This window comes from Anopheles darlingi, chromosome 2 (genome assembly GCF_943734745.1).
Source record: "Anopheles darlingi chromosome 2, idAnoDarlMG_H_01, whole genome shotgun sequence".
In the NCBI taxonomy this organism is placed as follows: Eukaryota; Metazoa; Arthropoda; class Insecta; order Diptera; family Culicidae; genus Anopheles; species Anopheles darlingi.
In genome coordinates this window covers 73,948,557-73,976,056 of record NC_064874.1, presented here as the reverse complement: position 1 = coordinate 73,976,056, position 27,500 = coordinate 73,948,557, and the positions used below count along the sequence as shown (strand labels likewise).

The 27,500-nt window shown below is 46.0% G+C and overlaps 1 protein-coding gene across 5 annotated transcripts in view; it reads left to right on the top strand.

The window, feature by feature from the left end:
• Positions 1 to 27,500, top strand: part of LOC125950489 (nitric oxide synthase) — an 85,834-nt gene that overhangs the window by 5,360 nt on the left and 52,974 nt on the right. The gene's annotated exons all lie outside the window — the stretch shown is intronic.

Sequence of the window (27,500 nt, the reverse complement as noted above, 5' to 3'; positions counted from 1 at the left end):
GGGAGTGCCCCCGCCCCAAGACCGAAGGTTTGTTTTGCCAACGACTTAGGCCTCTACCGGCCTGCTCCCCGGGGAACGCCCAGTGGTTCGCGCATTCCTTCCGCGAAGAGGAGCGACTTCGAGTGGGCTCATTAAATTTATGGCAAATAATGATGCTGAATCATCCAGCATTGCAGCTGGTGCGAGAGGCGGAAGATCCTCAAAGAACCTTCTTTTTTTTTCTTCTATCCCACGTTGGCCATGTGGCGTACCTTCCGAGCATCGGGATTCGGTCTGGTTTCTGCTTACTTTTATGCCACATGTTTGATGTTTTCCAGTTCCGGAATATTTCCGAAATTTACAGGCGAGTGTCGCGTTCCCCGGAGGGAAGGTTTCGTAAAAGAATATGTTTATCCTTTCCCGCACGCCTGACTCCGGCCATTAGGACATCGCAGTGGCCGATTATCAGCTGTCCCCGGGATGTGGGAATACGAAACAGGCTTCAATACGGCCGTTCGGGTGGAATGGTCGCCCCACAAGGCATCGGTTTTCGGTCAGGCAACTTTTCTCATTTTCATAATCCATTTTAAATCCTAATTTGATAGGGACCGGTCCCGATTCCAGCGGGAGGGCGTCCCGGCCTTGGGTTGGGGCTGGCTATCGTTTTTCGTTTTCTGCATGTTGTTGGGAAATTCGTTTGTTGTCCAGCAGCTTGTCAGCAAATCTTGGAACCACTTTTCCAGCAAAAAGGGGGCTCTCCTGGGGGGATCAGGAAAAGGACGAATCGAAGGCCGGTTCAGTTGTCCAGCGAAGGCCCAGCGCATGTGTTCCGGATACCAGTCGGTGTGTTGTGTTCCCTTTCGTTTGGCGAATTGTTTCAAATTTATGAAAATATTTACGCCAGGCATCGTAACACACCGGACCAACATTGGACACGTCATCGTCGTAACGGGATGTTAAGCTGTTAAAGCTCCTTAATGCCCTTATCATCAGCGTTCGATTTTTTTCCATCGGTAAAGGAAGCAACCAATTTAGATATTTTGGGTCCGACAGGACTTCGATCGGTGCGCATGGAAAGTGTCGATCGCCGGCCGGCGACGTTCGAGAACAACTGAAGTTCAAAGAGTAGCGACTGGGTAATGGTTAACTTCCGACCCGCTGTGTCGTCCACCGGTAGGTCAAGGGCATTTCCTGTGAGAGGGCTAAGAGAACAGCTGCTGGTGGGGGAGCAAGCTAAAAGCAGAATTCGCAAACGAACGAATTGAGCTTATCAACTTTGGCAGTTCGCACTTTGATCTTCGACTGCGTACGCGTACGGTGGCTGTCTGCTCCAATCCAGGACGATTTAAGGCCAACATTCTTACATCTTGTGAGCCTTCGTCCTTGTTTATTTGTGTGTTTTTTGTTGGACGCGTCTGAAAGTATAGTTTAAGCAGTCTAAATTTGGATAACTACGTGGCAAACAGCCGATGCTATCCGGTGCAAGGTTTAAAGATCAACAGATTGTCCCATGAAGCCATCGAATGGTAGTTGGTTGAAGTCGGTGCTTGGGGTGAAAGCTGACCGCTTGTTCCACATCGTCATTCAACCGATGTCGTCAAAGGCTTAAAGGGGTTTGCTGCTTCTTTAACACGAAAAAGCATAAAGCTTCTAAACATCCTAAGAAGCACGAGGGGACGGCCTGCACACACTCACACACACAGACACACAACAAACACGTGTGGTACAAAATGGTTTTGATGGCCAACATATCATCAAATCAAAATAAATCATCATAAGCCGTTACAAGCCGTTCGTTCCGATGGCCCTCAGGAGGCCCGGATGGTGGCAACGGGAAGCCACCGAGCCGTCTGCGACTTCCCGTGGTGCGACTTCTGCCCGATGTAAATCATCTTCTCGTAGCAATCGTTTCGTCCACTTGCCATAACCACGGTCAGCATGTGTCGTGACAAGTCATTTTTCCCATTCCCAGCACTCCTGCCCTAACCTGATGATAGCGGCATGGCACCGGATCTTCAGCAACGATTTGGTGATCCGTTGTACCGCCTGTTTTTTTTTTTTTTTGGTTGAAAGCAAGAGCTTGAACCTGCCAGCACGAATCGTCTTGCGAACGACCCAGCGTGCACACATCATCAGGAACATTAGGAGTGAATGATTATGATTCTGGTGACATGCCCGCCCCATTGGGGCGCTCGTAATGTGAACCGGTCGGTCATAAAGATATCAGGTTGCAAAGTGTTGCCAAAACACTTAATCACATTACGCACCGTATCGGGTCGTTTCGTGTGGCGTGTGAGAGGCGCGGAGAGCGTGTGGTAATTGAGCGAAATTAATGATTCTTGTATTTTTTTTCGCAGAGAGGTATCACGGAGCGAAGGTGTGAACGTGTCGACTTAAGGGGGGGCTTTGGTTATTTCGGGTTCAAAAAAGCCTTATTTTTGACGATTTTTAGTGCAGAAACCATTCAACTTAATTTTTACAAGTGAATGTCAAATTAAACTACAACTTTTCAAGAATATTTGGTTCTATTTTGAGGAAGATTTGATCAAAACTACGTTCATGGCATCCAATCGAGAAAGGCAATTTTGCAAAAATGTACTTTTTGCGGTGCCCATCGTAGCTACGTGCTGGGTCATCTGAAACATACAAATGGGTATTTTTTTGTTAGATTATAAGTTTATCCAGGTAGCCCCGTTGAGTTTTCGTTAAATTTCCTATTTTTCGATTTTTGGCAGATTTTTAAAGTTGAAAAAGTGTTACTTTTTTCGATGTTGCCTCAAAAAACGAGTTTTATATAATTAAAAGAATTATCAAAAAAAAAAAAGTATCAACAATTTTAACAAAAACTTGACGGGGCTACCTGGCAAATAGTGTACAGACTAAGTGTTCAAAATTTCAAATCGATCGGACCAGTAGTTTTTATGCTACGATTTTATGCCGACTTTGAAAACGCAGGTTTTGGGAATCGCGATTCAAAGTTGCGAGATGCATTGAGCCTTGTATGAAACTCTGTTTTTCAAAAATCAATATCTTTGTCAGTTTTGCTTCGATTGATCCCAAAACTTTACACAATACTCTTGAAAGGATAAGCAATCATATAAAATTATAAAAAGTAAATGCGAAGAATTAAAATAAAATACCGAAGCCCCCCCTTAAATGGCATTTTAGAAACAATTAGCTGCTCGTGATCGTGGTTCGATATTGTCGCATTTTTCTAATGAATCCCTGTGACATGCATTGCATTCGTGTGATTAAATGAATTGTAATGGTTTAATAACCACTGAACATTGTGGCGGTGCGTTAGCTAATAAATTATTGCATCAGCATAATTGATATACACCTGTAGTTCAGCAATGAATTAACAATTCACACACATGGTGACAGTTTACTATACTTAAATGAAGCGACTTCTCTAGTCGTCTCACACTTGCTATTGTGTGAACCAATAAAATGTTTTATGAACCAAAATTATACGGCAACATCTACTTCAAACCATCTCAGATTTATGCCCGGATAGTTTAGTGTAAAAGTAGCATAGTAGCATTACTTTTGCAAACCATTTAAAACCCCAGGTTTGGAAAAAAAATCAAGAGATATTGATTTTAGACACGGAACTAAGCGTTACTCTTTTTCCCTTGGTTCGACATTGACATTGTCTTTCGAATGCTCACCAGATCAAGAACTAGGACTCAGATATTAGAACTAGGATTGAAAGAAACCTTCACCTCTGCTGTCCTCTTTTGTTAACCTCGAAAGATCCACCTGGCTGAAGCAAAACAATCTACTGTTTTTTTTTTTCATTAACAGTATTAACAATATTTTATGCCTAGATATCGAAACAGCCTTCCGAGTTCATCCATCGATAAAACAGTACAACATTTGCAACGATTCTCTTGGAATTACTGCGATAAGCTAAGCTAGATCGATGGATGGATGCCACAATGACGCGTTGGCGCGTTGTCGGCAGATAAAACGGTAGAAAAGGCCACAAGTTCCAGCGGAAAACTCTAGCCAGAAGACTGTACCGTGCGTCAACCTGCTGCAAACCAAACCATCAAAAATAATATTTAATTAATTCCGTATCACAGTCGGGCGGGTTCTTACCGAGTGACTGACTGACTGACTGACTGACTGAACTGTTGGCTCAAACCGGGAGTTTGCGGACGGGTTGTCGGTACCGTACGTTGCCGGAAGCTTAACGCAACTTGTGGTAACGCCACGTGGCCCGGCGTGTGATAATTTTCCCATTTCCCAACACTGCAATGGCCGCATGTTGCCACGCACACACAAACGCACGCATGCGGGACGTATGTGGCGGTTGTTTGTTTGAGGAGAGTATATGGAGAAGGAGGAAGATGGAGCTGCCATCGCCCGCGGGGTGGCACTCGCATTGTTTTGGATTATATTCCGATTAACCCCATTTTCCACCCCGACCACCGGGACCTTCGTGGTGGTGGGAACACAGCTGGTGTCGTGCTGATGAGGTCTTTAGGGTTAACTGCTCGGTGCCTTTAATTTTTAGATCATTTTGCTGACGTGCAAGAGGCGCACGATTATCCATGATTTCAGTGCAATCCGAAGGGCGACATCTCTCTAATGCGCGGTGCCGTAGAACTTCTGCCAGCCGTTTGTGACGTCAAAAAAGACCTTTCGGTAGCGTTCCAAGAGCCGGCATACCATGGCCATTAGGCACGAGAACAAGGTGTCAAGGATCTTACAGCTTTCGCACACGCGTCGTTCGCATGGACCGAAAATGGACAACCGAAGCGACATAATCCGTCGTCATCACCAGGCGAATGTGTGACTCTCTGCCACTTATCCGCACGCTATCCGCCTCGGACATACAACCGGGAGAGGCTGTTTTCCCGGGCCGGTCAGTCGGTCGCTGAATCCAAAGATCAAACGAGCAGCCACCGCCTCATCAAGCCACCGGAAGCCGATTCTGGCACTCGGTAGCCCACATAACGCTGGTTCGACGACCGCATCACCACCGGCAAAGCAGGTCCCAGGCACGCCACGCCACGACGTAAATCCCCGACAGCGAAGGCGCGCGTCCGTACCGATGGTTTTAAGCTGTCGGTGGTCCGGCAGCTGCTGGCCTTCGACGCCCTCCATTCCCGACTACCATCGTTCCCATTGAATCACTCCCTAGATGGCACGCCGGACCATAATCCGTGCGAGATTACGAGATATAGAAATGTATTATGCAGTTCCTGTCTGGGACCGGGGACCTTCGGCTGCCGGCAGCTCGCGGGAGTCGCGCTGTCGAGCTGTGTGGTTAGGAATGGGTTTGACATCACGGTTTTTGATGTGGGCTGCTTCACGAACTACGAACCCAGAACTACTTTGTGTGTGTGTGTGTGTGTCTGTTTATGTTGGAGCTTGGCAAAAAACCGCAGGAAAATGAGGCCGTGCTCCATCGCGGCATCTAAGGACGTTTGCGTCCACAGGCCAGGAGTTGGTCAGGTGGTTCCAGTAACCTGCATTGTTCTGTGCGAACACCACGGCGCCAGGAGGACCATTAAGCACTCCCACAACAACGGGAGAGATGCTGTTAATTGAAAACAGTGTGCCGAAATGTGGATGTGCTCGAGGGATAAAGGTGTCCGGATAGCGAAGAGGAGCGATAGAGTCGGGCAGGGCAAGCAACATCCCTGGAACACAACAGAAAACACATGCCAGAGCCTTCCTAGATCTGTGGAGGCCAAAGGCCAATTTTTGCTGCACGGCTTCTCCGAAAGATGAAATGATACCGTGCTCCGCTTTGCTGACCAACCACTCCGAACAGGCCCAGCTCTCATGGCATACGGCACGTTGGGTTGATAAGAGTGAACCTCGTTCTACCTTTCTCTCTCTCTCTCTCCCGGGCAGACCGTGGCTATTTGTGTGTTGCGGATGGATGGTAAACATGGACTAATCGTGACTAATTCGGGGATTTACGCTCATGTTCCGGGTGGGACTTAAAGGGGCCTCAGATCGAGTACGTGACAAGTCAATGTAGCAGCTCTCGGAGCGTGGGGTTAGTAAGGTGCTGGCTGTTGGAACCTTTTACAGGTCCGGTAGCTGCTGACAAGTGCCGTTGAAACGATTGTAGCGTTGTCTTTGTGTGTGATTTACGCTTAGTATGGGAACAGGTAATCCGACCATTTTTATTTTAATATCTAGAATGTACTAAAAGTATGCACTTGAATGAAAGGTGCGGAAACATGTTAAGCCTAAATGAATTGATTCTAATGGTTGGACATCCGAATGAATGGCACGTTCTATCGATGGGCTGGTGTTGCTGGCGGGTATAGTTTCTGACGTTCCGCACCGCACCACATCAATTATCATTCTGCATCCGTTTGTCCATAGATTAGGAGACGTGATTTGAAAACAGAATGCGAGTTTCCGATGATTCAGGAAGCATTCAATAGCTGCGATTGGATCGTGGCGTGATGGCTTTCATCGAAATACTTTCAACCTTTAAATCGACCTAAGTAACCTCGTTCCTTTAATCGATCTCAGTAACCTGTTGCATTGATTTCAGCCTGAACGGCAATCCGGTGTTTATTTAGTTTCCGAGTAATGTAAATGTTAAACAGAAATTCTTCAAAATTACAGAAACTTTGATAATTGTACCGAATTTAAGTATATCATGAAATAAGTCGGATCACTATAAAAAATAAGATACATTATCATGATGTTGGGCAAGACGGCTAAGCCTACTGAGAGCACTTATTTCTTGGCGCGTCTTGTTTCAATAACTACAAACCATGCACCTACTAAAGATGCACTTGACTCAACACAAAACATTTATTTAATTTTAAAGAACCTTTTGTAAACAGCAATGTTCCGTTTATTGTTTTAAATATATATTACAGGATTCTCAATGTAACTAATGATTGCGATAAATAATATTTGTATATTAAATCCACCGCAGATTTGAAGTAAATCAATACACAAATAGGCACCGATGACATCTTGAATGCGGAATATTAATTGCAAAAGGTTTCTGTGCTACCAACGCATCACTTCCGACGATTAAAAGAATCCGAGTATTACGCTTTTGTTAACTGCTAAGCTATCAACATGTGTCCTAGGCAATAGTCTAACGTCAGCATGGGGTCGAGAACTTTTTGCTTCAAGCCGCAAGTTTTTTTTTCTTGTTTTCCTACTTCAACCAAGCACTGAAACGTGCCCAATGTATTGATTAGGAGGTGGCCACTGGTGATCTTCGTCGATTTTCGCCAAACCTCGATAAAGGACGTGCTTTGTTCTGTCCCGTGCCCATCCTGTTCATTAGTTCTCGCGGAAACGCGTGGGTGGGATTGGCGTTTTTGTCCGAAAAGTTTGTCTTCAAAAGGCAGCCAATCGTTAGAAGGTTCGGCTGGTTGACTCGCGCTCTCGCTATTTATATGCTCCCTACTACTAAGCCGTCTGACGTGTGTCCTTATGGTGTCGTAAATATGTTGCGGATGTTGGTTGTTATTGAGCTTCCCCCTGCTCCCTTCCCAAAAACATCCCGTTATCGATGCTTGCGTCAGTGCGGCTGATGGGATGCAAATCGAACTCCCGTTTTGAGGGGGGGTGGCGGTCTGGAGTTGACGCGGTTAGAGGAGTTATAATGGAAATCCACACTTTGAGCCGTGTTGTTTCTACCATCGCTACCATTAGGCGGGCGGGCTTATAAATAATAAGTCCCGCTCAGAAGTTTCGGCCACAGTTTGTTCCGCTTGGATGTCGAACATCCATCATGGCGGTGAGTGGTTGGTGTGCGAGAACGGCCAAGTGTGCTGCCTTTACTCGTGGCCGACACAAGCAGGGTCCACTGGTGAGGATCGATGTTTGTTGCCAACTTCCTTGGGAGCCGTTTTCATTTGTGCAACCGATTACGACCAAAGTTGGTCGTCGTTACGTAGCATTACCATTATTGGCTGGTCCTGTTGTGGTGCAGGCAACAGCCGTGCAGGGTACAGCAGATGAGATGCAGATTGTGTAACGAACATTTCCCGTTGAGGTGTCGCTCATGGCTTTAGTATATGATGCAAGCCGCATTCGAGTGTAATATGATTGAAAGGTTATCATTTTTCTTTGCTCGTTTCGGTTAAGAAATTTCAGAGTATCATCAAGGAACAACCTTCCATACATGCACAATCTTCATGATTGATGTCTTACATAGTGCGATACACAGGCTCAGTAGTGTTTAGACAGCAGTTCCAAAGCGAATGAAGGTATAAAAACGTTGCTAGACATCCATAAAAGTACTGAAAACATCTCCCGGAAACTCGTTGCGATGTGACTACCTTGAAAACATTGGCAGAAAACCAGAAACAAAAATGCAACAACCTACTTACGACCCCTTGTTGTCGGCCGGTGGGCTGCTTGAGTCGGACTCACTTCCGCCCCCTAGGGTGGGCTGGCACGGGCCTTCCAAGACAGGATGCTGTCATCGGAGTCGCGCTCTATTTTCAACTATCAGCAGGACGTCACCGCAAACCGCGAGGCCACGTGTGTGTGTGTGAGTGTGTGCGTCAAGGATGAAGTTGTCCTACCGGTAGGGTAGCATCCTTGTCGTTGCCGTTGTACTCATTATGGGCACAGATGGAGCAAGTTTCTCACATATGGCGGCTAGTTGTAGTCGTTACCGACTGGCATACCGCCGCGATCGCAATTCTAATGATGAAATGTTTCCCCAAAGTACCTTGGGACGGAAGTTTTTCGTGAAAACCGTATGAAAAAAAAAAGGCGAGAACCAACACGACTTCGACGCTCCTCAAAATGGCCATAGCGTTCAGGAGATGAAGTTTTATGACTGCCTGCCGGACGGACGGACTAGTTCCCGGAGACGGTTCATCCTCGAAACTGTCGGCTACCATCGGGCTGGCTAACGTGTTGAAAGTTCGGCATGATGGGAGTAAGTTTATTCACCAAAATTTCATTAATGTGCTAATTCTCGACCCATAAGTTTATATAGTTCAGCCCGGGAACGGGGAAGTGTGGCCGGGAGAGGTGAGAAAATCCACCGAAAATACGAACCGGAGTGGCTGTGTGCGTGTGTGTGTGGAAGAGGAATTCTCCAAATTAGTTTTAGCTTTAAACTGTTACATGCCAAGCTTGAGCGCGTTTCTTCCTGGGGTTTATGGAACGTGGAGTGTGTTTTAAGGGATGTCATACTTTCAGGTAACGGAAAAAAGGAAAAATACACGAGTGCCGGAGGAATTGGCCTCCCCATCCCGCAATGAGAAGGGGGAATAAATTACTGGGTTCCGCTGAAGCGGTAGAATTCACTTTAAAACGTGTTTGGTGTTAAAGTTTTTAATTTACATCCTCATCCTATGGGCGGCAGCGAAAAGGGATGTAGGTATGGAAAAGTTTGGTTGTTCTTTTTTGGAGGGCTGGAAGGAGATTTAAATGTCAGCAGACGTGTTTTCGTGTATCTGTTGATGTCGTTAATTATGATGATGTATTTATAGTTTTAGAGTAGCTCATCTACATTTGCTGAACGCACTTTATGGAGAGCAGTTTTGTTGTTTTGTGGTGCACTGATGGCTTCTGTTAAAAAAAATCATTTTTTTGGTTTATCAGAGTCAGCTAATGATTTATTTGTCTTTTTTATTTTCCAAAATTTTGATTTTGAATAAACGATTGCTTCAAACATCAAACTTAAACGTTAAACGTACGGCTCGCCCGTCCTTATATATGTTAAAAAAAACATCAAACTTAAACGTTTTAACACAATTTTTTCTGACTTCCTGCACCGCTGTAATATATTTCTATTGATCTTTTAATCCAGTAGATTAAAGCTTTTAACCCTTTCTCTTCTCATTCTATGTTATTAAGTCAGATAACATTGGAATTTACTGTAACGCAATCAGTTTGTTGACCATATAATTGGTTGTATGGTGACTCTCGGATGACCGTGCATTCGGTGCAGGTATTGCAAATGAAACCGTAGAGTAACAATGTTTTCGGTGTTTTTTTATGCTCCAATATTGCCCACGGACAATGCAAACCGCAAAGCAATAGTGCACGGATTCACTCCCTCTCGTCCGTCGAAACAAAACCCGGTTGGCCGCAGTTGGCATACGAAATGTGTAAAATGTTTGAAAAATAAAACCATCCCCGTACCGTACTCCGTTCCATGGTAATTTCCTTTTTTATTTTATGTTACCTTTCAGAGCCCGAAAGGGAAGGGCCCCGTTTGGGGTGCTGGTTTCGGTCAGAAAGGTGCTATTTTCAGGTGTTTAAAATCACAGCGACTATAAATTCTGTCGCATCCCTCTCTCATTCTCTCTCGCTAGTGAAAAGTAACATTGAAACGGAGTGAAACTGCATTTATCAGGTACCCTTTTTCCACTTGTGGAATGGTCGGCACCTTCGCTTTCACCGTGCGTTGCTCGCGCAGATTGCTGCTTTGATGCCGGGCAGCGTAGAAGCGTAAGGTGAGCTTCCGTTTCCGCTTAGGCACATACACACAAGAGTGGGCGTGGGAGAGAGGAGGCACCAGGCACTGGTTTCTGTTCGACCGCGAGTACATTCTACTTTTTTACGACCCACCGTGCCCCCGTGCACATGGTCAGAGCTGTGACGACTGAGGCACTCCCCAACCTCTCGGACCTATTTACACCTTTCTCGGGGTGCGACTGCTCGTCCTTTGGCCAAGGAGTGTCCATGAGACAGTGTCGGTTGTTCGGGAAATTATATCTTCCTTCAGACAGTCGCAGCAGGTTGCACCTTTCGTGAGAAGAAGATAGAATGTAGTGGCCGTGACCGTATGGCCCAAATGAGTTTTGAAAGTCACTTCTGGAAGTGAAACTTTCCTCCTGAATCTGGTCTACTTTTTATTTCGTTGTTGTTACTGTTCTCATTCGTGGTCTAGGTTGGATGAATTCAACAAGAATTTTATTTGCGGTGCGTACGAATCGTTTTATGGTTGTTGCTTTGCTGGAAGCCAATTAAACGAACTATTAAGTGGTGGAAGGTGCTAGGAAACCGCAGGATGCGCTTCCCCACTGTCCAGAGATCTTCAGATCTCTTCTGTGCTGAACTGCTATTTGTCGTAATTATGGCGACGTTGGTAATGGAAGGGACAAACGGTGAAGTGGGTGAAGAAGGAATTTTCCCGGGGAACATAAAGCCAACGAAGTAATGAGTCAACAAAGGAATCTTAAATGCGGGAGCATTCTTCTGGACACGCCTAACCAGTTACAGTTCTATTTGCTCTCGAACCTTTCTTCTTCTTCAAGACGAGTACCAGTTCGTGATATTTGGTTGGTTAAAGCTGTGCAGTTTTAAAGCATGGAAGGAAAATTCCCATTGCGGTTATGTTCCGTGAGTTAAGCGCTTCTAAGCGCTGTTTGGCCTCCAAAAAGTAAAGAATGTTCCTGTTTGTCACCGCTAGATGCTGGCATCTGGACCACTTCGCTCTAATGAGCAAAAGGGATATTTCTCATCCTATTTATATCATATCCTTCCTGTCCAGACTGTTTATTTGGGATGGACCGAAGCATACCAGACCAACCCGTCCATTTCCTTTCTCCGAATTAACTGTGCGCGTGTGTGTGTGTGTGTGTGTGTGTGTGTGCGTGTGCCTCGCTGTTTGGGATTGTCCAATGGATTAACGCGGCCCCTCCCCCTCCTGGTCCCGGACTTTTAAGTCTCAAACCTTACGCACTTCTCTGTCCGTCGGAAGTCGCGTATTAATTAGAAGTTTTTCGTCCTGCTGCTCCCCACTGTTCGACGTCTTGTGCGACCTGCGTCCTTTGGTGCTGTTTGTTTTTAATTTTCTAATGAGCTCAGTTTAAGCCTGATCCAGGGGACCACCGATGATCCGATGCATCACAATGAGGCCGAAGTTTGTGGCGTTAATTTTGGGCAATGAATTTTTAAAATTTGTGACCGTACAAAACCAACAAGGAATTCGGGTCGGGAGTCTTGTTCAAACGGGCTGGTATGAACTTTTGCACCCGGTTCTTGGTTGGCCTGTTCCACTGCTTTGTGCTGTTACGTGCAACCGTCAGAGCCAGGAGCAGTGAGAAAGCCAATAAATTAATCAATGCAACGCAACGAGAGACGCGATCACGAGGCAGACGAGTAAAGACAGGTGTGCGGAAATTTCAAGCACACTCCGGGAAAATCGACACAAACGCACGTACACATATACTGGCCATGGGTTCGCTAATGTACCCTGAACCCGTACCCGTACAGTCAAGTCATCCACATCCTGTCGAACATTCACGGCAGCACGGCACGGGCGACCGCTTTAACGCCCTAGGGTCATGAATATTTAGAGTCTCCGGATGGCTCCAGGGCCGGGTCGCTCCGTTCAACGGTGCTTTCCACGCGCTCGGCTCCGTCCGTTCGACGTTCGTTCGGTTGGGGAGCTAAAATTTTAATGGTTGTTTTAACGCAAGCGTACCTAACCGATGATGACACTGATTGGGGTTGTAATCACCGCTAAATCCTTTAACTCCTGCTGCTGCTGCTGCTGCTGCTGATAACGCTCGTTAGTTGGTGTGGTAACCCGGGAATGATCCGTGGAACGGGTTGATTCCTGCGGCTGATGTTCAAATCGATATTTCTCCGTTTGCGACTTAATCACACAAAGTGCATCCTGCAAGTGCGGTTGCATTCGGTGGTTCGGTGGCACATCTTGACGTGCACCACTGTTCCCTAAACGGTGAGCTACTAAGGCACGGTCCTTGCTAGTCGGTTCGCTTCCGGCTGATGGTTTGTAACAAATTACCATTAATTGAAATTAATTTGATCGAATCCTCCGGTTGCTCCGGGGTGCTCCAGGAGATGGCACATGGGAATGGGATGGCTCGTACATCTCCGACGGCTGACGGAGGAAGCCACTTATTTCCTGTGCTGCTTATCAGCGTGGCGGTGACAGTGTGTTTCGTCTACAGTGAAGACAGGTGACTCGCATCGCATCAGACGTCGTTCGCTGAATGTGCTCGACTACTGATGTGCAACATTAGGCTCAGTTGGAAGATGCAGTTTGATACGGGTGATTCTGCATACCGATTAAGGCCGAAGAGCCGTGGATACCCAACCCTAGTTGGTGCCACGGGCAAACCATTTGGTAGTTAATTAGGATCACCAGGTTTTAAGGGGTTTTTGGTGTTTTGTCGGATACAACCTACCGGGTTTCGGTCGTCGTTTACAGGGTAATCATTCGCGACGCCAACCGGTCGGTCGCATTCTCCAGCCTAATTTGCATTTATCTGAATAATCAAGATCAGGATTTTGGCGCTGAGTTATGGAATGCCAGTGAACCGTGTGTTCGCGAAAAGTCCACGCAGCGACAGCCTAACGACGAGAGTGCGTATGTTGGAATCATCATAATGAATGAGTGGCAGGTAGTTTACCGAACATACCGAAGGATAATAGGATGGAAGGTAGGGGGAACCGATACTACCGTTCCGATAAATAATCCTGGGTAGCAGGGTAGCTTTCCGAGTCTTTTCCGAGTCCGAGATGGGTATTAGGCCAAAACCGGGCGTGAATATTTGCCTCCTAGAAAGTGATTATTAATGGAAATTTATGCAATTTGCATATGACTATCGTACACCACGGAAGGTATTCAGAGAAGAGTTTAAAGGGGACAAAGAATTCGTACCAATTTGGAACGATTTGATTAGCTTTTAAATACCTAATGTAGAGTTACTAACGCGTAAGCATCCCTCGATTACAATGGGTCGATCACCAACATGGAGTACGAATGGTTAGGTTGCAAAACTCATTAAATTCCTTCAAAGCTACAGCGAATCAATTTGTCATCACGGTGACACCGCGGCTACCGATGCTGGATTTGATCCAGCAAATGGGGGGGCACGCATTAGCTAATATATCAGTTTGGAGCGTCATTTTCCATTTTGCTATGGTATGGACTTATTATGTAGGTGAAGGTGTAGGTGAAGGTGGCAGTTGGGATGGGCGGGAGGTTTATGAAACCAATTTGTAACAATTGATTAGGTCGAACTTGTTGATTTTATCGGAACAAGCTACGGTTAGGCAGTTAGGCTGACGCGTTGAACCGTAACCATTTACCTTATCAGATGGTACGGACAGCAATTCAATTAAGCGCTCTCAAAGCGCCCACGAGTACAAACGCTTAGTTTAGCCATCATCATCTCCAAATGCCATACCATCTAACGCCATTCGGCATACGTCAGCTCCGCCTCTTGAAGTGCGCCGCAAAATGCGTTCAATTAGCGTCGGCTACCTAACGATCCGTCTGGTGAGCGTTGAGTGCGTCCTCGTCGTGCGTCCTCGTCGTGAACGGCACGGTATTGTTTCCACGGCTTCTAATCTATTGAGGTTCGCTAATTTAATGACTTCGCTTGTGTGGTTTTGCGCGATGCGACAATGCAAGAACCGTATTTACATAAGAGCTTGCGAGCGAGCCAGGAGAGCCGACCAAAGTGGATACAAAGACGCCACGAAGCTTGGTCCTTGCTCAGCGTTGTGAAAAGCCACGTCACAAGTGTTTGAAAAACGGCTTCCGTAGGCTAGGGGGTTGTCGTGACTGTCGATCGATTCCGTATTAGAAAAGGCTTCGGCGGCATTAATTTCCCCATCCGGCATAAGCCACTTCCGGTGCCAGCATACCAGTTTGAAATTGAACGCGAAGAGAGCGACCTACGAGGAGATGTATGCACTTCGACTTTGGCAGCCTGTTGTCGACCCCCCCCTTCTCAAGCAGTGCGACGAGCGTCGTGTAAATACTGGAAAAGCCGAATGTCAAACTCAAGAAGATGTCTTTGGAAGTTGATCGATCGGCTTGAAGGCAGCTCTAGCAGGCCTGGAAAACATTCACAAAACGGTGAAGGCGGGCTATGATGTTAAAAATACATTGCAATTGTATTACATCAACATTGAGATTTGAGAGGCACATTGAGAGACGCGACGGAAGCGGAAAATCGGTGATTTGCCGTCAATTTGACGGAGAACTGATTTTGTTATCTGAAGGTAGTGCTTGCGGAAGGGTCCTCTTTGTTGGTACGCAATCCGACAGTCGACGGTGGATCGTGAGGCAGCCGAGAGTGGAAGCATTTAAGTACATTTTATGCGAACAGCCATCATCAAGGCAGGCAGTGGAAACCGAAAAGCAATAAGGTGTCAGCGGACCACATGATTGAGTCCTATACTCGGCTAACGCAACGCAAAGGTTGATGTACTATTCCAGCTAAGCACACTTTGGCCGAGATAACTGCTGCAGACAACTGTTCCAACAACTGCTGCTGATGATTGTTCGAATGACTTTCCCGAAATGAAAGATGGCAATTTGTTCATCTCAACCAACCAATCGCTTCAATCGAATCCAATCGAATTCAAAGGCGCACCGAAGGAGCGCCGTCGATTCGCAGAAGGAATATGAAACCGATTCGTCGTTCGTTGATCGAAAACTTTCCTCCGCAAAAGGGGAAAGCCCTGGAACCACTTGATGGACCAACAATGGACGTACACACACAAACACATACACACACACTCGACAGAGTAGTGGTATCGGGGCATCGTCGACCTCTGTTCCCCGTACTCCTGATCGTAAAATTGCTACCCAAACCCCGGCCGGTGGGCAGGTTTCACTTGGCCATAAAATGGCCAAACCTAATAAATATCAAGTTATGTGAGCCCGATGCGTGTGTGTGTGTGTGTGTGTGTGTGTGCCATGGGGGCTTCCGATAAACTCGATCGTCCTTTCCACCTTCCGTCCAACGTTCCCTTGGATGGCTAATTGAATCACATTTATCACTTATGATACCTCCCTGGTTCGTAAAAGGACGCACACCACCACAGAACACGATGCTCTCGTCCTATCGTCTGGAACCATTAATTGCCACCATACAGCATATGTAGGGTTGGACTCCTGGACTCCTCGAGCACCGTTTGTTGTTGTTGCTGGTGGAGTTTTTGGAGGAAGAAGCATGAAATGGGGGTCGAAGACCATCGAGCGTATCGATGGTGGTGGCTGCTTGGCGGGCAAGACATCCTTGGACGGCATGTGGGCGTGCGACTTGCTTTTTGATGTTCCCTTCTGCTGGAACTCCTCAAGCGCTTCAAGGGGGGTTTGTTAGGTTCGGGAGAGAAACGATAATATACGGTTCATTATTTCGATGATGTGCCAGTGCGGGCTGTCAGGTCCGTCAGATATGATTGCGAAAAGGGACACGGAAAGGCAAATTAACGTTGCGCTTCATCATCATCATCATCATCATCATCATCGTCACTATCATCGTAATCATTTGTAAGCTGCCAGCTCCTGAGCCAATTGTTCAATAATGATTTTCGATTGTGATTTGACCGAAAAAGTGGTGTATGCGATAATCAAATGATTTGACAGAAGCTCGTCTGGTCGGATCGATCCCCAGACGGTGTGGAAGGTGCGCAAGTTATCGGCATGTAATGGTTCGGTGGAATGATAAATGTTTGTAGAATTACTTACAACGGACTGGACGCATTACGCAGCCGACCACCATTCGCACACAATCAGTGTACGCGTAACGGTCTGGTAATAATGAATTCCTGGCCACACACACACGCCCCAAACCCGTTCCCAAGTAATTGCCGTGATCCTTGCTTTGCTTTTGTCCTCCTAACCATCGCTAATAACGGTGCTAGCGGGTTCGGAATCGATGAATGAATCCCTTCGGTGAGCTACGCCGTGTTATAAACCGATCCCGGTTGCTACAACTTTTGGGTTTCGTACCTGTGCTACCCGGTATCATCCACGGGGAAACGGTCTTGGCGTTGCTGGAGAGCCAGAGCCAACAGAAACCGAAACAACAACAACAAAAAAACAAGAAAAAGGCAAGAATCCCTGGGTCTTCTATAATCTGATTACGCCGCAGGCCTTCTGATCTTCAACTCAATCTCAATCTGTCGTTACCTCCGCTAGGCCACTCGTCCCGTTGTCCCGTTGTGCTCCACATGGCGATTGATGCGACAGGTTACGGGGTACTTTGTGACAACATGTCGTGTTCCTCGCCGTCGTCTTCGTCGTCGTGCCGTGCTCCCGTGGGAGCGAAAGGTGCCAGGACACAGGAAGTTAAAGCATGTCCCAAAAACCCAGAAGCTACTTTGTCAAAATCAGGCCACCAAATTGCACTAACGGGTGGCTTGGACGTGAAGGAAAAGGGATAAAGAAGGGTACAAGAAGGCCGTGATGGCCGTGGCCAGCGGAGCACCAATTTCGCTCACCCCGGGCTGGCGGCTCGCTCGGAAGTGATCCCGGAAAACGGAAAACCTTATTTAGGTACAATCATGTAAACATGTCGATGAACACCAAAAACAACATCATCGGAGAGCGGTCCGTAGCTACTTGTGGACTCCCTCGAGAGCAAGACAGAGACCGACCAGTGGGGTCTTCGATTTTCGTCGAGGACGCCAACGAGCTGGAAAGTTTCTCTATCCAACCAGACAGGGTGGGAAAATTGTAACTATATTTTCCCTACCTCCTCCTTCTTTCGTTTGACGATTTTCCTACGTAATTCAACGCAGTCAGACTTCGTTATGGCGCTACCTCGGTCGCTGGTTACAAGACGTTCAAACTCGTAAGAGTAAGTTTTGTCCTTTTGGGGGTGGGCAGCCAAGGTAGTGTTCGGTTTATCCACCGAAAAGGGAAAGATTACGAGCAGCTGGGATGGTTTCTCGGATGGAAAGGAAGAGAAGGGTAGAGTAGGTGAGCGGATTTTGTTTATTAAATATTGCACCACTTTCGTACGATGGGGTGGGATGCATTTGGTTTCTATTTTATCTCGCTTTAGGCCCTCGGTACATGTTAGAAACCGGGTGTTATAAGGTGATCAGCTGTATTATGGGAGTGCCTGAAACAGAGCAAACTATTATCACTGACCTCTGGTTGTTTGCTTGGAAAGTGCATTCAACTCGAGCCTCGGCGGAAGAAAACACTTTTTAGCAGAGGCTCTTCCAGGAGCTCGAAACAAACAACCATTACTAGGATCGAGAATTACTCATTTTTCAACTAGCTAGGTAAAAACTTTCTACCGAACATTTACGTTCGACGGGCAGAGGAAGGTTTGCTGTTAAGTTATTTCGACCGCTGGGGTTGCATTAAACTTTCATAGAAATTCTGGCTGACCTTACGAAGGAATAACTTTACTCCAAAGATAAAGCTAACGTTTTAAATTCCTGGCGGCTAATGAAGTGAGGCTGGTTGGTAAGGGGGAATTGGTTTACATTTCGTTTCTTTGCAGGAGGTAATTCTAGGTAACAGTATTTTGAAAATTTGAAGAATGTTTTCAGCTACTGCACTTACTCTACCGGTGGAGATGTATTGGATTATGTTTTATCAAGACTTGCTCATAGCTTATGATTGGTAGGAAGGTATTTATGTTATTTAACTAATGAATTGTTCCATGAGACAAATACCTAGCAAGGTTGGAAGGTGTAGGGTGGTTCATAGAAAGTAATTCTAGTAGTTTAGTTAGTGATGCTATAAGTCGTTACTAGTTGAATGCAAAGGTACATGATGAGAAACTATTCTTTGAATAGTTGGAAGGAGTTTAAGCTAATTTATTTAAAGAACCCTCATCAATTTCTATTTAAAAAAAATTGATTCAATGTTAACCGATAAATGAACCATTTTCCATCCAAGTAAACTTACAACGTATTAGGTTTGCACAAGTAGCAAATTTCTAAAAAGCAGTTGCAGTGTTAAGTAATCAAATCAACCCTTTTTCCGCTATGAATAGATGTTTTTTTCTACAACTACGCAGCTCCATATCGTTCACGGTTTCACATCATTGTAGTGCACAATAGGGGAGGGGGACTGACGACGAAACACGTAACCAGGACAATCGCTAATGATGTGTTAAACAAATCGAGACAATCACTGTCCGCTTTCAATTGACTTGTTCCCGCTAAAACCACCGTTCAATGCGCTTTACGTGATGGAATGCAGGTTTTATTTTATTATCCACTTCCATCGTAAAACGCAATAATCGATTGGGGCAATCGACGATCAGCTCACCGATTGCCGAACAAAAAGCCACAAAAGCATAGAAATCACCTCTGCAACCGAAACGCGATCTGAGAGCACGAGTTAAGTGAAAAGGTTATTTTATTGGGAAACAAAGGGAGTTCCGTTCTCTGTGAGGGTCTCTAACAGACTGCTTGATCTACGCTTAAACTAGGTTACAGTTTGTTTGGAAAACAGAAGAGGAAGGAACGTGGGAGGAAGGAATGCACTCGATGTTATGATGCGACGGATGCACACAAATCACAACATCGATGCGTTGGGTGGCCGTTAACTCACGTAAGTGAAGCTTTTTTTTTCTCCGCCTCTCCACGTGTCCTCGTTAACATTCTGGGTCCAGTGGAAACCGGGTGAGCACATGGAAAATTTTAAACACTATTACAAACACGCCGGAACAATGGCCATCACGACATCGGCTTCCCGATTCGATGCCGGGTGCATTCGAAGGGAGTGAGGGCCCTTTAACAAACGCAACAGAGGAACAAAGTGTGGAAAGAGGGGGAGGTGTTTGGTGGAAAGTTGACAAACATCGTTTTCCAATCACTGCACAATTTCCTATCCCCTGGTACCCCGGTTATGGGTGTGCGTATGAGTGAAGTGTGCCAACAGTCCGATGGGTTTCCGTTCGTTGCATAGATCCAGCCAGCACCAACAACTGTTGCACAATAGCCAGGGATTTCATGCAGCACAAAACGGACCGGCAGGAGGACGTGTGCACAATGGCGCTGATGCGAACCTTACCCGTAATGTAGGCTGATTGCGGGAGCTTTCGGTTCGGTTCACTGTGGCATTTACCATTGGTTAGAGCCGTTTTTGTTTTGCCATCCTTCGCCTCCCCCCCCCCCCCTCTTTCCTAGTGTGCTAGTTCCGCTTTCAAACGGAAGCTGATTGGCTTGATTACTCCGCTCGGTGTTGAAGCTGGTGCAACTGTTATTCACTTCTTTATGGTTATTTCGAAGTGAATGGTTTGATGGAGTGATTGGTTTTTTGGGGTTTGTTTGGCGGGGATGAAGTGTTTGAAAGCTTTTTGTTATGCAATTACGCATCGGATCGAGTGCACCAGAGAGGCTCAGCTTTTGGAATGACTCTCTCTCTCTCTCTCTGTACCAACCGGAATCCATTAGCGCAATCGATAGCCACCTGGTTTCCTGGTTGCTCGCGAGTTTGTTAATCCCTGCACAGTGACGCTCTGCTATCAATTTTCCTGAGTAGCCTTCTGTCCTCAGTTAGGTGATGCCTAATTGAAAACAATAAAAAACACGGTATTCTCTTCCACGAAACTGTTCCATTTTCCTATCAACTCCCCTATCCCACGAATCGAGCTGATAACAGAACGCAAAACCAATATCCACAAAATTGATTGAGTGATAGACGACCGTGGACAACCAATCGACGTTTAGCTTCGAGCCACGCCGAACAGGCTGGCCAGGAGGAGCGACTACAAATCAAATCGTATTAAGTGAGATTTATTTGTCTCGTAAACTCGGAACAAACCACCCTCGGGAGAGTTTTTATGGCGCCCGTTTTACTTTCCAATAAAACATCGAGCGGCCGCCGCTTGGCGTGCTCTTGACCGCGCGTGGCGCGAAACTCGTCTCCACCGGGGGGACACCGGGGAAGAGCAGCAATCACGTGAGAGGTGGCAGCGAAAGCGGAACAATTTGGTCATTTGGCAAGGATTAGACCAGAAATCAGCGGCGCTGAAAAATTGCGCGATGGCCATGGCTTGCAGGCAGGGAGCGAGTTGAAGCAGATGCCGGTGCAGAATGAAATGAAAATTATCCACCGCGAGGAAAAGGGCTGCCAATCGGAGGGACCCTTTACGAGCAGTGGAAGTGGTAAAAGTTGCTGATGAAAGTTGATTTTACAATCTGGCCGCTGTTTTGGAATTGTCGATTTATTGAGTCTTTCCCTACTGCGCTTTTTACTTATGCCTTTGCTGGCAGGGCGAGCTTTTGGGGGAAATTGGTTAGAAACATTGCTGAGAGGAATTAACTGTCCTCTACAGTTAGTGTACGTTTGTACGTATTCCAAATATGTTGTATTTTTTTTATTAATCCCCAATTATAATTCTAAAATTGGAGATAACCTGAATGGTAGCATAATAATCCACAAAAAAAACTTGATTTTAAAATCACTATTAAGTATACATTATGTAGGTTTTTACTAGATTTAACGCAACGCAAAGTGCCAAAAACTGTTTCTATGGTTTGCATATTATCCCGCATTACTTATGTTCCATAGCATGAAGCAAAAATTGCCTCGAGATGTCTGCTCATTCGAATGTGCTCCGTTAACCGCTACGATGTTGTAAAAAAACGTCGAGAAAAGTTTCGAACGTCCAGTTCGTTTTATGAATGAAGAATGTTCAGATTTTTACATTCCAACCACACTCAGTCAAGCTGCTGGATGGTTAAACATTTTTCCCTCAAAAAAGAACCACCAATAGTAAAGTTTTTCGTTCTCGTAGGATAAAGTTGGATAAATGCCTGTAAATTGAGCCGGAATGCAAAATTGGCAAGGTCGCAAGCATACGCAAAAAAAAAGAACGAAATGGTCCCACAGTATCGAATCGTGAAAGTCACCATCGAGTAGCCCGGAATAACCAGAATCGATGGAACACATTTTTACCGACATTGACTTGACCGAAGGCGAACGAAACGGAGGCAACCGAATGTGATGAATGATGGTCCGGTCTGGTGAGCGAAAGGTTTTTGAATTCCAATCGCAACGTGCACGGTCTGTCCGGCAAATGGACAACCATTAGTAATGGTATGTGTTCCACCTGTCCTTCCGGTTCCGCTCATGGCAACCGCGACACAGCGTGACACAGATGATGAAATATTTACCAGCCTCTGGCCATGGGAGGTGTTTGGTTGTGGGGCTTAGCCCACGTCACGAGTTGCACAAGGAAAGGGACATGCAAACAGAGAGGATGGCGTGGTGAGTGGATTACAAATCGATAGCAGCTGACCGAAGTACCACGTGTGGTGAGAACCGGATGGAGAAAGCATTGATTTGACCCCCGGACTAGTGACCGACTGCACACATGTTGGTCGATTGTGTCACATCGCACATACTGGATTGTGGCGCTGCGGTTAACCACGGGTTGTTCAGATCAACAAGTTGACTGATGTCTCGGCCTGCCACAGGACACCATTTGACCTGAGGCTTAAATGGTCTAGCACCTTCTAGTGCCCCAACAGCACAAGCTGGGCGGATCCTTCCTGTGGTTGTGAAAGGTGACAGAGACCGGTGCCCGGAGCTGTTGAGTGCGAAGTTAGCTGTTGAAGTTAGACATTCTTGGACAAGGACAAGATATGGCACAACACAACGGCACCTGCACACCCTGCCGTTGCCCGAAGCAGGATGTCAACCTGTCAGTTGCAACAATATTGGGCATTATTGGCTAACCAAATCCTAACGACATTCTCACCGTTGTGGATGGTTAGGTTTTGCGGGGGGTGTAGGGAAGTGGTAAAGTTTTTCGCTTCTTCGGGACTGTTCATGATGAGCCTGGTGATAACGGTGTCTGCTTCAGGGTTTAGCTCAACGACATGAATCAGTTACGCAAGGTTGGTCCATTAAATGTTTTGGGACGAGGATTAGCTCGTTCATGCTAAGCGGTCGATGACCGAAACACTAGCTGGAATACTTTAAAAAATGTGTCCCACAGGGGTGTTGTCACAACATACAACATTCAAGTCTTGAAGTCTCAAGATAAGCTAAGTGGCCTGCTATAGTCTTAATTAAATTCCAATTTATAGTCGTACGTCTTAGTATTGTTATTAAAAATCCGTTGTTCAAATCCGTTGTTCTTCTTTAAACAGTAAGAAAAGTTGCCGGAAACAATGTCCATTACTCATCGTAAAGCATCACAAACTAATTGGACAATAATGACAGTTCTAACGATCACAGCGCTGGTAGCTTACTGTTACGCTGCATTTCCCAATACCACAAACAAGACCGTTCCTCCGCAAAAAGCCAGGGAAAGGACAGTGGAAACGGCGTAAAGTTTTCATTGAGTGGCCACGGAGCATAAACCGCAACCGAGGGGCGAGTGGTGATAGTTTGTTTTGCGGATTTGATGGCCATTTTTATTCCTTCTTCTGCTATTCTACTTCTTCCATCCACTTCACTGATGCGACCTTCAGTCAGTCAACACTATCAGAACCGATCGCTCCAATAGAGCAATGCTGAATGCGCAGCAGCGGTAAAGCAAAGAAACGAAGAAAATAAAACATGTTGCAAGTTGTTGACAGACAGATGCAATCCCGGAGAAGTTTCCGATGGAGTTACTCCTGTCCGCGCTCTGGGTTAATACTTTGATCGCCATCTTCTACCGGCCGCAAGCACGACGATCTCTCTCTCTCTCTCTCTCTCTCTCTCTCTCTCTCTCTCTCTCTCTCTCTTTCTCTCTCTCTCTCTCTCTTTCTCTCTCTCTCTCTCTTTCTCTCTCTCTCTCTATCTCTCTCTCTTTCTCTCTCTTTGAAGTGTGTAAATAGTTTAGCTTGTTAGAAACTTATTGCTTAAGCAAAGAGTCTTTTACTTTACAGTTTGATCGCCGCGTGACAGACAATTCGCCCCCCGGGGCGGGGTTGGTGCTAAAAGATAGAGAGAGGCATTGCGCGCGGGGCATATAAAAAGTTCCGCATAATTCGCTGTCGTCTTATTATCCCACAAACAAGGACTTGCGGCGGTGCAACGATGCCGACGGAGCTTGGACAATGGCACGGTACGGCATGCTCTGAGAAAGAATTTTCATTTCATTACATCTCCAGCATGGCTGCATATTACTGTTGTTGTTGGGAACGGGCAAAGGTTCAGTGCTATTGACGATGAACTGGACCCAGTCCCGTAAGATACAATAGCGCGCCTGTATTGTCAAAGAGAGCATAAAAATCTGGTCGCCTTTTGAAGGTTTGGTTGCTTTTAGCGCAAAGTTTTATCAACACAACAAAGGAACAATGGTTTCGAGCGCCGGCATTTCGATGGTATGCGATTAGGGAGATTTATCAATGCAGTTCATTTTACGAGTTTCGTAAATTTTAGAATCCATCCTCACTGGGTTCCGGTACGACTATAAAGATTGACTATATCTAAGGAAAAGGCTAGAAAGAGTCCTGCTTTGGAGTCTTGCTCTTTGCAGCATTTGCAGGACCGATCGTTGACCATTTTATTTGAAAAATCTTGCAAGTATTACAAGAAAAGCTGAATCAAGGTTCCGTGACATAGATTCTACAAACATTTCTGATTATTTTAATCATTTGAACAGTGGGCTTAGTCAAGTTTCTGCACTTCTATAAATGGTTGTCGTTATAATTATAATTGTCTAGTTAAACCTTAAAAGTATTCCGAGATAGAAGTTACATTAACAAACCTACGCTTATTCATTGCCATTGCCTTGTTGGAAGGAGCAAGAAACCGAAATGAAAGAAAATGCCGTTGCTGCATTAGAACTGGTCAGGCCAGAAGGAATGTTTTATGCGAAAAGTTTCCACATTCAGCCGGAATGCCCAGCGAGCGAATGACCGCATGCTGTTATCTTCTGGGCTGTGAGGGCGCTGTGAATTGCTTAGAATTTTCATTTTCTTCCGCAGCACTCCACATACATCCTCATTTCCCACGTTACGCGCGTTTTAGTTGTCTTTCCAACATTTTCCGAGACCTTCGGAGCTCATGACTGGTAAATGTTATTTCCCGTTTTTTGCGCTGCCGATATGGATGTGGACTGCTTCGCACAAATGAACTCGAATTGGCAGTGATTTGTGTGTGTGTTGCCGTTTTAATTTACTCTCGATTTCTCTCAGCTGGGGATCCTGGTGGGTGCTAGTCCATTGTAGGAGTGTCCTTGGGATGACTTTCCAACAGTAGCACCAACCAGACTTCTCAATTTGTCGTCGACGCCTCGGACAAGAAACGAGGCGGCTCTTCATTGACCATTCCTAAGGACAATTTGTTTCGTAAAATGGTCTGATACAAGATTGCGCCGGTGTTTCCCGTGTTCATTAGGCTAAGTGTGATGAAGGACAAGAATATTTTACTTTTAATGGGAACACTTATCTCTATCGCTCCTGACAAGCCCGAGTTTGTCAATCGCCCACCTGTCCATGCTGCTAAATATGAAGTAACATAATTCGTGGAAAGTGGATTCGCGGAAAAAAATCCATTTAAACGACGGTCAGTGTTATCACTCGGCATTACTCATTCCATGCTATAAAAAGACTGGGATGACCTGCGTCAAAATTGGTTGGATGGTATTGCGACGTTACAACGAGTTGTTACATTGCGTTCCCTGTACTGTTCCCTGGAATCTCTGGAATACCAGCTAGCGACATTCCATTCCAACTGCAGGCGAATATCAATATCCGGCTTCAAATAAACAACTGACCCGGTTGGTTCGCACGTGGATTAATAGAAGAAAAAAAAACTCCCGGTTCCATCGGATCATCATCCGCAAACATGAGTTGACCGCCGTCTGCTCTCTTCACGTTGACGCGTGCCACTCGTTGAGACACCAATCGAAGCGAATTCTTCTTTTGATTGATCGCAGACCGGTGAGGCCATTGTGTCATCGTTAAACCCCTCCAGGGAATCATGTAATGCTTCGGTTGCATCGAGACAACGGCCTGGCTGGCGGTTTGTGTAAATAGCGTTTCCTCTCTCTCTCTCTCTCTCTGCACTTTTGGCAAGGGAAGGTACTATCACCCCGGGATCGGTACCATTAAACGCTCGATAACAAATCAAATATTTCCCCATCATTAACAGGGAATCCAGCACGCGCGCTCTCTCTCTCTCTCTCTCTCTCGTGCTCACCATCTATTGTCATGGCATGACGATGCCGGGCGAATCTAAACTTTGTCGGCATCTTCAAGCGTTCAAGGCTCATCGACGCGCACTTAACCCCTAGGGGAGGGGGGAGGCTGAACGATCGTTACCTCGAACGTGTGCTCGAATTAGCTCTCGAATCCGTTGTTGTTGTTGTTGTTCATGGGACCGGTGTGTCTTGTTTGTAGATTTGGGTGGATAAACTGATACCAGCCCCGGAGCTGGGTATCATCTTTGATTTGACAGTAAGCGATAGGAGAAGGCCTTCGCTTCGGGACCAACTATCTCATCTCGTTCGTCAAAGGGGCTATGGCGAAAGTTTAGTGACGCACCGGGCACGTTGATTGTGTTTGCTGTAGTCAGCGAGAATCGGTTCCGAGGACACTCGTTGGGTCTTATGTATCTGCTCCTCCGATGGAAATGTCAACACAGCATACACGAACCGAGTACACCTGTAGCAGCGCCGTCTGTTTGTGCTGGGAGTGAGTACGGCGATGGTTACAATGTTTTGACATCATCTGGCCGGTAGGAAAGCCGGATGAGGGAAAATGGTTGTGTTTTGGGAAAATGATTTACCGTCATGGCGCATTGTTTGCTTTCGCGTTTTCCGCTCGAAAGAAGAAGCATTTTACGATGCACGATGGCGCGTACGGCATTATTTCTATTTTAAGGGTAACATTAACCGCTCCGATGTTTATTAAAACACTCTCGATGACTTGATGGGTTGATGGTCTGTGCGCGCCATGCTGTTGATACCTTAATTCTGCCCTTTGGTTGAGGTTGGTTCGTGATAGTGGAAGGTTATCGCTAATTAGATCAAATCTCTGCAGTGCTGCTCACCATCCGCAACACTATTGATTGAACAAACACCGTTAAACAGTCGTTGGCACCGGTTTCAGGTGCCAGGCAAGGACAACGCGATCCATCATCTCATCAGTGCCGCGGGCAGATACTAATGTGACAAAAGTGGTAATGCCGCATTTAATTAATCGGATGTGGAAGGTTCTTTACATGATTACGATCAACACACACAAACACTACCACGTCACTCTGCTTCATTTTCCCATTTTTCCCCGCTGGACCTTGCCATCAATTTTAAAGGCAGTATTATCGGATAATTGATTTTCGTTTGAAAAGAGATGGAAAAATGAACGGATCAATGAAAGGAACGGAATGGACTCAGATACCATATTTTTAATGATTCATGGCGATAACGATGGTGTTACAACGGGCGAATGATATGGTTGGTGCGATGCGACACACAACCGCAACACAATAATCTCCGATTTTCGCTTGTTTTCCCTCGTTCACACTCGAAAACAATCATCGACACAGCGCATCGACGGCGCTACAATTACTCAGCAACCATTATCTTCACATCGCGGTATCAACATGTGTGTTCCCTGTAGTAATTGCATGCAGCATGTAATCTGTCATTACTACCTATGACACCAGACGGAACCTTTTTATTGCTCTGGGCACTGCACTGCTCCGTCAGTTTTACAGTTTTCCATTGTAAAAGAAAACGGCTTGAATAAATAATTAAATAATTCATGGATGCATAATGTAATTGGATCCGGCGATGGGGCCATCAACAGTGATGGATCAATGGACCGCGCGAGGAATGATCGCGAGTGAGAGTTTGAACATAAATGGGTGCAGCATATCTCGCTGCCCTCTCTCGGTGGAGAGCGTGGTCACCGGTTCA